Below are 12,081 nucleotides of genomic sequence, written 5' to 3'. Positions count from 1 at the left end.
ATAAAACGTTTCAATGCTGAGCTTTGCACATGCTATTCCATTGTTTAGCATGCCCTTCCTCCACCTTTTCACATGATGAACTCAGACTCACTCTGTAGGACATACCTCAAACATTTAGGTGTAGCCCCCACTCTCTCAGATGGTCCATCATGTGAGAAGCCACCGGCAGTGCTCTGGGATGCCCTAAACCACAGGGTCAGTGCTTCATCTTATGGCAGTCCTCGATGCCCACTTCAGACTGGATTCCCTGTCCTTACAGCAGGAAGATCATGCCAGACAAACCAACACACAAAACATCTGAGAAAGCATGCAACACAGACTTGTGCTCCATGGGGATTTTGGGGAAAAAAGATAGTGCCTTATCCCTACATTTATAAAATAGTGAGTCCATAGTGCTCCTATTCTCTTTAAAAGGATTTGCTCCCCCTTCCGATTAGGAGGTTTACAAACAGGAGGACAAAACAATTCAAAAAAAATTTTTTTTAACGTTTACTTATTATTAAGAGACAGAGAGCACGAGCATGGGAGGGGCAGAGAGAGGAGTAGACACAGAATCTGAAGCAGGCTCCAGGCTCCGAGCTGTCAGCACAGAGCCCAACGTGGGGCTTGAACTCACGAACCGTGATATCATGACCTGAGCTGAAGTCAGATGCTCAACCGACTGAGCCACCCAGGCACCCAGACAAAACAATTTTTAAATAGAAATACATAAACTTAGAGTAGCTGTAACTAATGGGATTTGTAAGAGAGGTCATTTTAATCCTAGCCTTCTCTCTGCATGGTCTCCTGAGGGCAGGATTAGTACAAAGAAAGTGGAAATCTGGGGGAAAGGATGACACTTAAATGAGGCAGGAATATTCACCCACAACTGCTCAGCGATGAAATGAACTGCCCTATGAGGTCAGGAAGGACAGCTGAGTCTGGAAAGTAGTGGTCCCAACTTTTTAAATTTTAATAAACTTTTGTTTGAAAAATTGTGGCTCTTTGAATACATGCATGACAAAAAGCTGCTATGAGCTAAGCAACATTTTTAAAATCATATTGAATTCCAATTAGCATCCAATTGGAATTGAGTTCCAATTAGCATCATTTGCTGTGGGAAACATGTTTATTCTGTCCAAAGACAGTGTTTGATCCATATATGGATTTGAGGATCCTTTGCAACCAACAGGAGGCTCATGGTTTACAGATTAGGAAACAAAGATGTGTAAGAAATTAACGCATAGAATCAGCAAAGGTTGGACTTGATAAACTTCTCAGTCCCCAAACTATATGAATTCAATCATTAACTTTTTTTTTCAAGTATGCTTCACACCCAGCATAGAGCCCGATGGGGGACTTGAGCTCACGACCCTGAGATCAAGGGTCGGCTATTTAACCAACTGAGACACCCAGGTGCCCCTTAATCACGAATTTATTAAACAATTATATGTCAGATGTGATGTTAAGTGCCCCGTGTGTGTGTACATCAGGGAAGCTTGCTCAGGCTTTCTCTAGTTTAGCCCCTGGGCCCTGCTTTGTCCCAACTTGCTCTGTTCTTCTTTCCTCCCTATTCTCTTTGAGGCAGGTCCCTGAGGCCCCTCAGGTGTTGTCGCCCCAAGTAGCACCCTCACCCTCTCCAGCCACTGAGACTAGCTGCAGAGGACATCCCTGTGACTGCTGCTTCCCACTGTCCTAACTTCCCATGAAGCCTCAGGAAACAAGTCTGGGAGCCTTTTGACTGTGGCAAACAGGGCAAACGGGAGGCTCCTGAATCAACACCCCAAGGATGTTATTAGGGTCTATAATCTTAGGAAGTCCTTTTAGTCATGGGCTCTGGTTAATTTATAATTCCTGAATCCCTCAGTAAGCTGCTTTAACCCTCTGTTCTCAGCACCTCAAAGGTAGAGATTACCAAGCCGTCATCCCCTTCTGATTCTGCCTTTTAGAAGCAACCACAGAATGAAAACAAAATCCAAGCCTAACAGCAGATAGCCCTGTTCTCAAGTGGGGGCATTTTGTATTTCTGTGGGCCCCGCTAATGGGTAATATCCCCCCCCCCAAGTCTTTACCTCAGGTAGGAAGGAAAATCTGTGAAAAAAAACTTGTGTTAACTAACATTAAGGACACAGAGCTGACAAATATCGCCTATGAAATCATAGATTATGAGAAACTGCTGTTTGGAATTCTTTTTTTTTTTTTTAAGTATTTATTTATCTTTGAGAGAGTGTGACAAGGGGAGGGGCAGAGAGAGAGGGAGACAGAGGATCTGAAGCAGGCTCCACGACAGCAGAGAGCCCAATGCGGGGCTCGAACTCACAAACCATGAGATCATGACCTGAGCTGATCATGACCTCACGCTTGCTTGAAGCATCAGAGGCACATGGGTCATTTCACACTGAGAAGCAGTTTTGATAACTCTCTCTCCATCCCCGGTACAACACTTTAGATAAAGGGGTTTCAGACACAACTCTCCACATTTATCTCAACTTTACATTTCTCGGGAGCAAGCCCCCTGAGTCTGCATCTCAGCTCTGCTGGTAATGAAACTGTGACATCCCTAATGGAACCTAAAACAACATTACTAACAGGACATGGTTTCTCCCCAGACCCCACGACCCTTCTGAGTAATTGAACTGCAGATCCATGGACTTTCTCTGGTGGCATTAAATAACGATTCAGAAGCTCTGTGGCCCTTTTGACCCGAAAGGTAAATCAAAGTTTCACCCCCCACGAACAATACCTTGGGCTGTTTTCTTTTCGCCAAAACCCAATTTCTGACTGGACTCTGATTTTTTCTGTTCAGATCTGTTGACAATTCAGTAAAAATTCTGTTTGCTTTTCCTTATAATAATCCCAGTTTTATGAATTTTCTCTATTTCATAATTATTACAAGACTTCAGTAATTCTCAAGGGCAGATGAGTGTAGCCTCTGATGGCTAAACTTCAGACAGTGGGTTCAAAGCAAACAGACTTCCTCCTCAGCAGACCTGATTAGGTCTCTGCTTTGGGTTGTTTCCAGGCTGGTGCCAAGTCACCACTACAGGAGGGTGCTCATAGGCAGTGAGGGGACAGCTTACCGATCGGTCAAGTTTGAACTTAGGATCTCATCCTTACAACTGCACAGTTTTATTTATTTTTTATTTTTATTAAAAAAATTTTTTTTACATTTATTTATTTTTGAGAAACAGTGAGACAAAGCGTGGGTGGGGGAGGGGCAGAGAGAGAAGGAGTCACAGAATCCGAAGCAGGCTCCAGGCTCTTAGCAAGCGGTCAGTACGGAGCCTGATGCAGGGCTCGAACCCACGAACTGTGAGATCATGACCTGAGCCGAAGTCAGACGCTCAATCGACTGGGCTACCCAGGCGCCCCACAACTGCACAGTTTTAGACCACCCCTAAGGAAAGCAATTGACAATAGGCATTCATGCCATGATTGTGGTATATCCATTCTCCTGTGTCCCTGGGAGCTTCACAAATCCGTGCTGAATAGAATTCTGAGAAATGTATATATATATACATATATATATATATACACACACATACACACACACACACACACACACACACACACACACACAACTATTAGGAGCCCTGTGGGCTGGTCCATTCAAGCCACTTAAAATACAGAGAGGCTTTCTTTTTTTTAAAGTTTATTTATTTTAAGGGGGGGAGGAGGAGAGAGAGAGGCAGAGAGAGAGAGAATCCCAAGCAGGCTTCATTCTGTCAGGGAGGAGCCCCACTCGGTGCTTGATCTCACAAACCGTGAGATCATGACCTGAGTTAAAATCAAGAGTCAGACACTGAACAAGCTGAGTTACCCAGGCACCCCCAGAGAGGCTTTCTTAGCTCCCTGGGGAAAGGTCTCAGGCCAAGATTAGCCATGATATGAGTGGCTTCTGGGGACACCACATTTCCTCCAGGCTCTTTCAGCCATTTCCTGCTGATGATCCAAGAAGCTGCTGTCTGGAGCAAGGTGGTAGCATCAAATGTATAATTACTTAAGGACCAATAACATTTACAGCATTTGACGGTTTTGTTATAAAGGCATACCTCAGTTTATTGCGTTTCCCTTTATTGCACTTCTCAGATAATGCTTTTTTTTTTTCCTTCACAAATTGAAGGTTTGTGGCAACCCTGAGTTGAGCGAGTCCGGGAGCATCCTTTTCCCAACCGCATTTGCTCATCTCACGTCTCTGTGTCACATTTTGGTAATCATGAACTATTTCAAACTTTTTAATTATTATTGTATTTGTCATGGTGATCTGTAATCAGCAATCTTCTATGTTATTATTGTATTGTTTTGGGTGCCACAAATTGCCTCCATACAAGGTGGCAAACTTAATAAATGTGTGTGTTCTGACTGTCCCTCTCATCTCTCTCCCTCTCCTTGGGCTTCCCTATTCCCTGAGATACAACAATATTGAAATTAGGCCAATTAACAGCCCTACAATGGCCTCTAAGTGTTCAAGTGAAACCAAGAGTTACACGTCTCTCACTGTAAACCCAAAGCTAGAAATGATTAAGCTTAGTGAGGAAGCTATGTCAAAAGCTGAGGTAGGCTGAAAGCTAGGCCTCTTCTGCCAGTTAGCCAGTTGTCAGTGCAATGGAAAAGTTACTAGAAGAAATTAAAGGTGCTTTTCCAGTAAACACAGGAGTAAGAAAGCGAAATAGCCTTACGCTGATATGGAGAAAGTTTCAGTGGTCTAGATAGAAGATCAAACCAGCCACAACATTGCCTTAAACCAAAGCCTAATCCAGAGCAAGGCCCTAACTCTCCTCAGTTCTGCGAAGGCTGAGAGAGGTGAGGAAGCAGCACAAAAAAGCTTGAAGCACAGGTTGGTTCTTGAGGTTTAAAGAGAGAAGCCGTCTCCATACCATCAAAGTGCAAGGTGCGGCAGCAAGTGCTGATGCAGAAGCTGCAGCAAGTTCTCCAGAAGATCCAGCTCAGATAATTGATGACAGTGGCTGCACTAAACCACAGACTTTCAGTCTATACAAAACAGCCTAATATTGGGAGAAGATGCCATCTAGGACTTTCAGAGCCAGAGAGAGTTCAGTGGCTGGTTGCAAAGCTTGAAAAACAACAAAGTTTGAAATGACAACAAAGGATTTAAATTATGACATAAACTTAGTTGATCAAGCAGCAGCAGGATTTGAGGGGATTGACTCCAATTTTGAAAGAAGTTCCACTGTGGGTAAAATGCTCTCAAACACCATAGCACTTCATGAAAGGAAGAGTTCATTCAGGTGGCAAATTTCATTTTGTCTTATCTTAAGAAATTACCGCAGCCACCCCAACCTTCAGCAACCAGCACCCCGATCAGTCAGCAGCCATCAACATCCAGGCAAGACCCTCTACCAGCAAAGAGATGACAAAAAGTTGCTGAAAGCTTGGATGATGGTGAGCACTTTTTTTTTTAGCAGCAAACTACTTTCAATTAAGGCATGTATATTATTTTTTAGACATAATGCCATCACACACGTAATAGACTACAGTATAGTGTAAACATAACTTTTATATGCACTAGGAAACCAAAAAATTAATTTGATTTACTTTATTGCAGTGGTCTGGAACTGAACCTACAGTTTCTCCGGGGTATGTCTATATGAGGTGAAGTAATATTTTGGGTTAGCCACCGAAAAATGTGAATCCAACAAGAAATAACATCTTTAAGTTGGAGGGTAGATTTTGTAGGAAAAGACAAGGAAGTCAGGGCTTTGAGTTTCAAAACTCTAGACAGTTTTGAATACAATGGCTTAAATTTCATTTCTACAGGGTTGTCCAGACTACATGTGAGGAATGAAAAGATTGCTAATAACTCACTCTTTTAATAAGTTATAAAGTTATATTTCAAACCTATAGAAGAGAGGAGAGAAAAACAAATGAGCTGAGATTTACCAGATGTTCATTTTGCTATATTTGTTTCAGATCTTTCCCCCTTTAGACATGTTAGAGATCCAGCTCAAGCCCCTTTACAATCTTCCCTAATTCCATGTCTCTCTTTCTCAATCATTAGCTGTAGCCACTGCCCTGAGTTTGATGTGTGCCATTCCAATGCATTTCTATTATTTATCTCTCCATATATGCATAAACAATTTACAGTATTGTTTTTAAATTTTACCTGATTATTTATCATACTATACCAATGGCTTATTATGGACATAGCTTTGTTCTTTCCATTTATGTTTCCCCAATTACTAGTGTGGTTGACCATCCTTTCACATGTGTATTGGCATTTAGATTTTCTATTGTGAATTATCTGCTTATAACCAATTTTTTTCTATTAAGTTGTCTTTATCTTAAAATTCTTTTTAGAAGTTATTTTATTCCACTTAAAACATTCGAGAACTGCTAAAGAATACACGTAAGTGTAGATAAAATATAAAGAAGAAGAATAAAACAAACCCATAGTCAGCTTAACTAATCAAACACAGCTAGCACTTTTGATGCTCCCTAGAGCACCTCATTCCCCTTCCCCAGGGACAACCACTGGGCTGAATTTCATGTAATGATTATTTTGCTTCCTTCCTGTAGGTTTATGACATGTTTTTATACTTTCCCATCTGTTTAGTTTTCCTTGCTTTTGAAAACTTTATGTAAATGGCATCATATTGCATGTATTCTTTTGCAACTTCCTCTTCTCTGTCAATATTACATTGGTGAGTCTTCTTGGGTGTTGATAGCTGTAGATTCATTCATCTTTACTGATGGTTAGTATTCCATTGTATGTCACAAGTGATGTATGCATTCTACTGTTGAGGGGCATTTGGGTTGTTCCTCATGCTGCTCTGAATGTTCTTATCTTGTCCTCAGGAACACATGCACAAGAGTTTCTCTGGAACACACTATACCTAGTAGTGAGGTTGCTGGATCGCAGGTATACGCATCTTCAGCTTCATCAGATAATGCCAGATTGTTTCCAAAAACCAGTGTTCTGATTTAAACTCCCAACAGCAAAGTAGAAGTGTTCTGGTGTTCTTTCTTGCCAACACTTAACTTTGTCAGATTTTTTTCATCTTTGCCAATCTACTGGCAAATGAATTCTCATTGCGTGATGATTTGCATTTCCCTAACAGTTCTTTGTATAATCTGGGTACCAATCTTCCATCAGTTACATGTATTGCAAACATATTCTAGTCTGTACCTTTCCATTGTTTTTTAAAATTTTTTAAAATGTTTATTTATTTTTGAGAGAGAGACAGAGTGTGAGTGGGGTAGGAGCAGAGGGAGAGGGAGACACAGAATCAGAAACAGGCTCCAGGCTCTGAGCTGTCAGCACAGAGCCCGACGCAGGGCTCGAACTCAAGAACCATGAGATCATGACCTGAGCCGAAGTTGGACGCTTACTGTCAGGGCCACCCCGGCGCCCCTGTACCTTTCCATTGTTAATCAACTTTATTGAGGTATAGTTATATAAAACACACGTAATCAAGTTAAGCCTACAATTTGATACTTTGCAAATGCATAGTTATGTAATTACAGCAGTTATGGTATAAAAAGTTTCCCTTGTGGGGCATCTAGGTGGCTCAGTTGGTTAAGTGTCTGACTTTGGCTCAGGTCATGATCTCACAATTCATGGGTTCCAGCCTCATGTCCGGCTCTGTGCTGACAGCTCAGATCCTGGAACCTGTTCTGACTCTGTGTCTCCCTTTCTCTCTGCCCCTACCCTGCTCATACTCTGTTTCTCTCTCAAAAATAAATAAACGTTAAAAAAAAAAAGTTTCCCTTGTCCTCAAAGTTCTCTTGTGCCCCCAGTCAATCCTCTCTTCTCCCCTCTAGTCCCAGGCAAGCACAGATCTGCTCTCACTCACTACAGTTTTCCTTTTCCTCAATATCATATCAACAGTCATAAGTATGAGCCTGTTGAATACATGTCTTATGAATACATAACTCAGTATGTGTGGCTTCTTTCATTTAGCATAATACTTTGAGATTTATCCATGTTACTCCATCTATCAATAGTTTATTTCTTTTCATTGTCAAGTAGTATTTCATTGTATGGACGTATTGCATTGGTTTATCCATTCACCAAGTGATGGAAATTTAGGTTGTTGCAAATAACATTATTATGAACATTTAAGTACAGGATGTTGTGTGAACATGTCTCAATTTCTCTTGGATAAATACCTAGGAGTAAAAGGGTCAATTCATATGGTATGTGTATATTTAACTTCATAAGAAATTGTCAAACTGTTTTTCCAAACAGCTGAATTATTTTCCATCTGGCACTTCGACCAGCAGTATAGGAGAATTCTGTGTTGTTTTTGTTTTAAAAAAATTTTTTTTTCAACGTTTATTTATTTTTGGGACAGAGAGAGACAGAGCATGAACGGGGGAGGGGCAGAGAGAGAGGGAGACACAGAATCAGAAACAGGCTCCAGGCTCCGAGCCATCAGCCCAGAGCCTGACGCGGGGCTCGAACTCACGGACCGCGAGATCGTGACCTGGCTGAAGTCGGACGCTTAACCGACTGCGCCACCCAGGCGCCCCTGTTTTTGTTTTTAAACAAGAAGTTTGTGGTGACTTTTTCATATAGAACTTCAAAATTGTAACATTATCCAATACAGCAATATTTTTCTTTATGGTTGATGCTTTTGGGGATTTATGAAATCCGACATCACTTGGTTCTTCATGTTGTGATTCTCTGATTTGAAATTTCTGAGAGGATTATTAGATATTTTTTCCCCAGAAAGGTCTTTTTTTGATATTTCCCCACAGTGGTTGATATGCAATGTACACTTAACTTACTATGTCTGAAAATATAGATTTGTTGTCATTACAGAATAATGTGATATGAAATTGAGGGTAAGACCTCAAAGTCCTCAGTTAAGAAAATTACATTCATGTAATTGAAATTCTCTGAAGAATTCTTGTTTCTCAATTGGGTTCAGAATAGACTTGAACAATGCTTTGAAGCAAAGATCAGCAAACTTTTTCTATAAAGGACTAAGCAGTAAATATTTTAGACTGTGCAGACCAGAGGTCTCTGTCCCAGCTACTCAACTCTGTTGCTTTCACGCAGAAGCAGTCACTGACAATATATAAATGAATGAGTGTAGCTATGTTCCAATAAAACTTTATAAACACAGAAATTTGAACTTCATACAATTCTTACGTGGCACAAAATAAAGTTCTCTTTTGATCTTTCCCAAACATTAAGAAATATAAAAACCAAGTTTTGCTTACAGGCCATTGGAGACTAGGCAGAAAGTCAGATTTGGCCCATAAACCATAGTGCACCAACCTCTGACTTAGAATACAATCCTCTTGACATCACTGTAGGAAACTGGGTAATATCATCCTCCACATTTCCCACAGTAGAGCATTAGACTTTAGAGTTCATCCAGTTTAGTTTCCCTCTCTTCCAGTTTATAGATGAGGAGGTTTTGGTGCAGAGAGAGAAAATCACTGGCCTCAGGCCACATAGCTAGTGAGTGACAAGGCCAGGCTGGAGCTCATGTGTCTTGATTTAAGTCCTAACTACCTTCCTCAACTCAATTACAAAACCTAAAACTATATCCACAGCCACAAAATCCTTCCACCACTTCTCAAAAGCAATTAATCTTTTTTTTTTAATCCCAAAAGAACTTATTCTAATAAACACCTTAAAATTAAGTACTTATCAAGCTCAAGTCCTGATATTTAATTTGTATCATTAAAACCTATACAATGCAAACAGCAGTGACAACTGCATTAGAAATTTTGCCTAGTGAGATGACATGATGATACTTGTGGGGAAATTACAGAGAATTAAATTTGGTGATATTCTAAAATATCACTAAGACACCCAAATTCCAAAAAGCCAATGGATGATCTCCAAAGCAAATTTTATTCCTGAATTTCAAAAAGGAATGGCAGTTCAGTTATAAGTAGCAGAGGAATAGTTTCATAGATTAGACTGAGGCCAATGGGGGATTGGCCAGGATGGGGGGAGGGGCCCCCAGGCCAGAGATGAGGGCCCTCATTTCAGTGAACATCTGGAACCCAAGCCCAGGACAGCAGAGTCTTTATCTCTTGTTCATAGCTGTATCCCCTCCAGACCAGAGCCTGGAACATGCTGGGGATCAGTAAATGATGGTTGAAGGATTAAATCAGTCCGCAAAGAATATTTCCTGAGAACTGACCTCAGAATTTTTAGAGTACATATTCCAGAAGCTTTGGGATGCTTCTTTGTAAAAACAAAAAACAAAAAAAAAAAAAAAAAACAAAACAAACACACACACACACACACACACACACACACACACACACACACAAAAACACACAAAACAAAACAAAACAAAACAAAACAAAACAAAACAAAAACCTTAAAGGATTCCTCCCCACCAGGAGCCTCATCAGAAGGTGGTCACCTTCACCCCCTGAATGACTATCTTCTCATCTGCTCTTAGCCTGTCACTTGGGTCTAGAGTTATTATCCCTTTTGGATATAATGAATGCATTGAAAGTATTGCCCTCTAAACTTCAACAATTGGAAATTCAATGACGGCAACCAATGTTTATGGATGAGTTGGAAGTGTTCAAAGTGCAGGCATTTGTAAAAAGTCCTCGGAATAAGGAATTCCCAGAATAATTTATGACCTATGCATTTCAATTTTCTTTGGAAGTTCTAATTCTCAGCAAACATTAATCAAGTCATCCCACTGTCTTTCAGGTTATTTCCCCCATTTTACAGACGATGATTCAGCAGAAGTTAAATGACTTGTTGCCAAGGTCACATGGAGACTATAAATCTAAAAAAAAATCATGATTTCAGCCCCCTCTTCTGCCATTTGTTAGACTGGAATGGAGGGAGTTTTGAGGATTTCCACTGGCTTCCTAGGTGATTGTGTGTTTGTGGCTCTCCGATAACCCCTGTTGATATAAGGGAAGAGCGGATCTCAAGACCAGTATTTCTCAAAGTTAGGTCCTGGACCAGCAGGACCCGTATCACCTGGGAACTGGTGACAACTCTGGATTATGGGGCCCCACCCCGGGACACTGAATTAGAAATTCTGGGGGTGGGGCTCAGCAGTCTGTGTTTTAACAAACCTGCAAGTGATTCTGCTGTAACTTGTTATTCTGTTTCTGCTTTAGGAACTAACGTTCTGGTCTCCTAATCATCAAAATGATACAGCCTCTTCACATTGCTTGTGGCCCCAGGCCTCACTTGGAGAATATACCACTATGCCATATACAAAGTGCTTTCACGTCCATTTGTTCTTTCAGGTGGATTTGGAGCAACCCTGCGAAGTAAGTAAGGGAAGGATCACGTGTGCATTTTATAGATGAGGAGACCAGTGTTCAAGAAAGGCCAAAAAACTTGCCCAGGGCTACTCAGCTCTAAGTGGCAGGGCAGGATCCAAATCCAAGTCTTCTATCTTTATATCCATTTACACACATTTACAAGAGGTCCGGGACCTCTTCACTTAGTCCACAACAGGGTTTCTGACATCTGGGGCCAGATACCATGGGTGTTCTGTTGTGGGGTGCTGTCCTGTAGATTCTGGCCTCTACACACGAGATGCACCCCCACCTTAACTATGACAACCAGAAATGTCTCCGAATATTGCCAATGCCCCCGAGGGGCACAGTGACATTTGGCTGAGGACCACTGACTTATGGCCAGCACATCATTGGAGAGAAGTTTCACGGTCCATGTTCTGCAAATTTTGCATTCTTTGGAGATGATTTCAGAAAAAAATAGCTTCTTTTTGGCCTCCAGGACATCTATGAAGTGAAGGAACTAGACTAAATGTTGGTGTACACCAAGTGTTTCAGAAAATCTTGACTACTCCTTAAGAAAATTAACAATTCTGTCATATCATTTAGTATTCATTATGCATTCAAATTCTCCTCAGTTATCACAGGAATATCTTTCATAACTGGTTTTTTTTTTGTTTTTTTTTTTTGATGCTAACATGAAGTCTAGATTCCTAAATTGCTTTTGGTTGCTGTGTCTTTTTGGTCTTTTTTAGTTTAGAACATTAGTCAACAAACTATGGCCCGTGGGCCAAATTTCCTACCATCTGCCTTTGTAAATATGCTTTCACCGGAACACAGCATGCTCTTTCATTTACATATATGATCGCTTTTGTGCTGCACGAACAGAACTGAGTA

Source organism: Felis catus, chromosome A2 (genome assembly GCF_018350175.1).
Source record: "Felis catus isolate Fca126 chromosome A2, F.catus_Fca126_mat1.0, whole genome shotgun sequence".
NCBI lineage: Eukaryota > Metazoa > Chordata > Mammalia > Carnivora > Felidae > Felis > Felis catus.
This window is presented reverse-complemented; position numbering follows the sequence as displayed.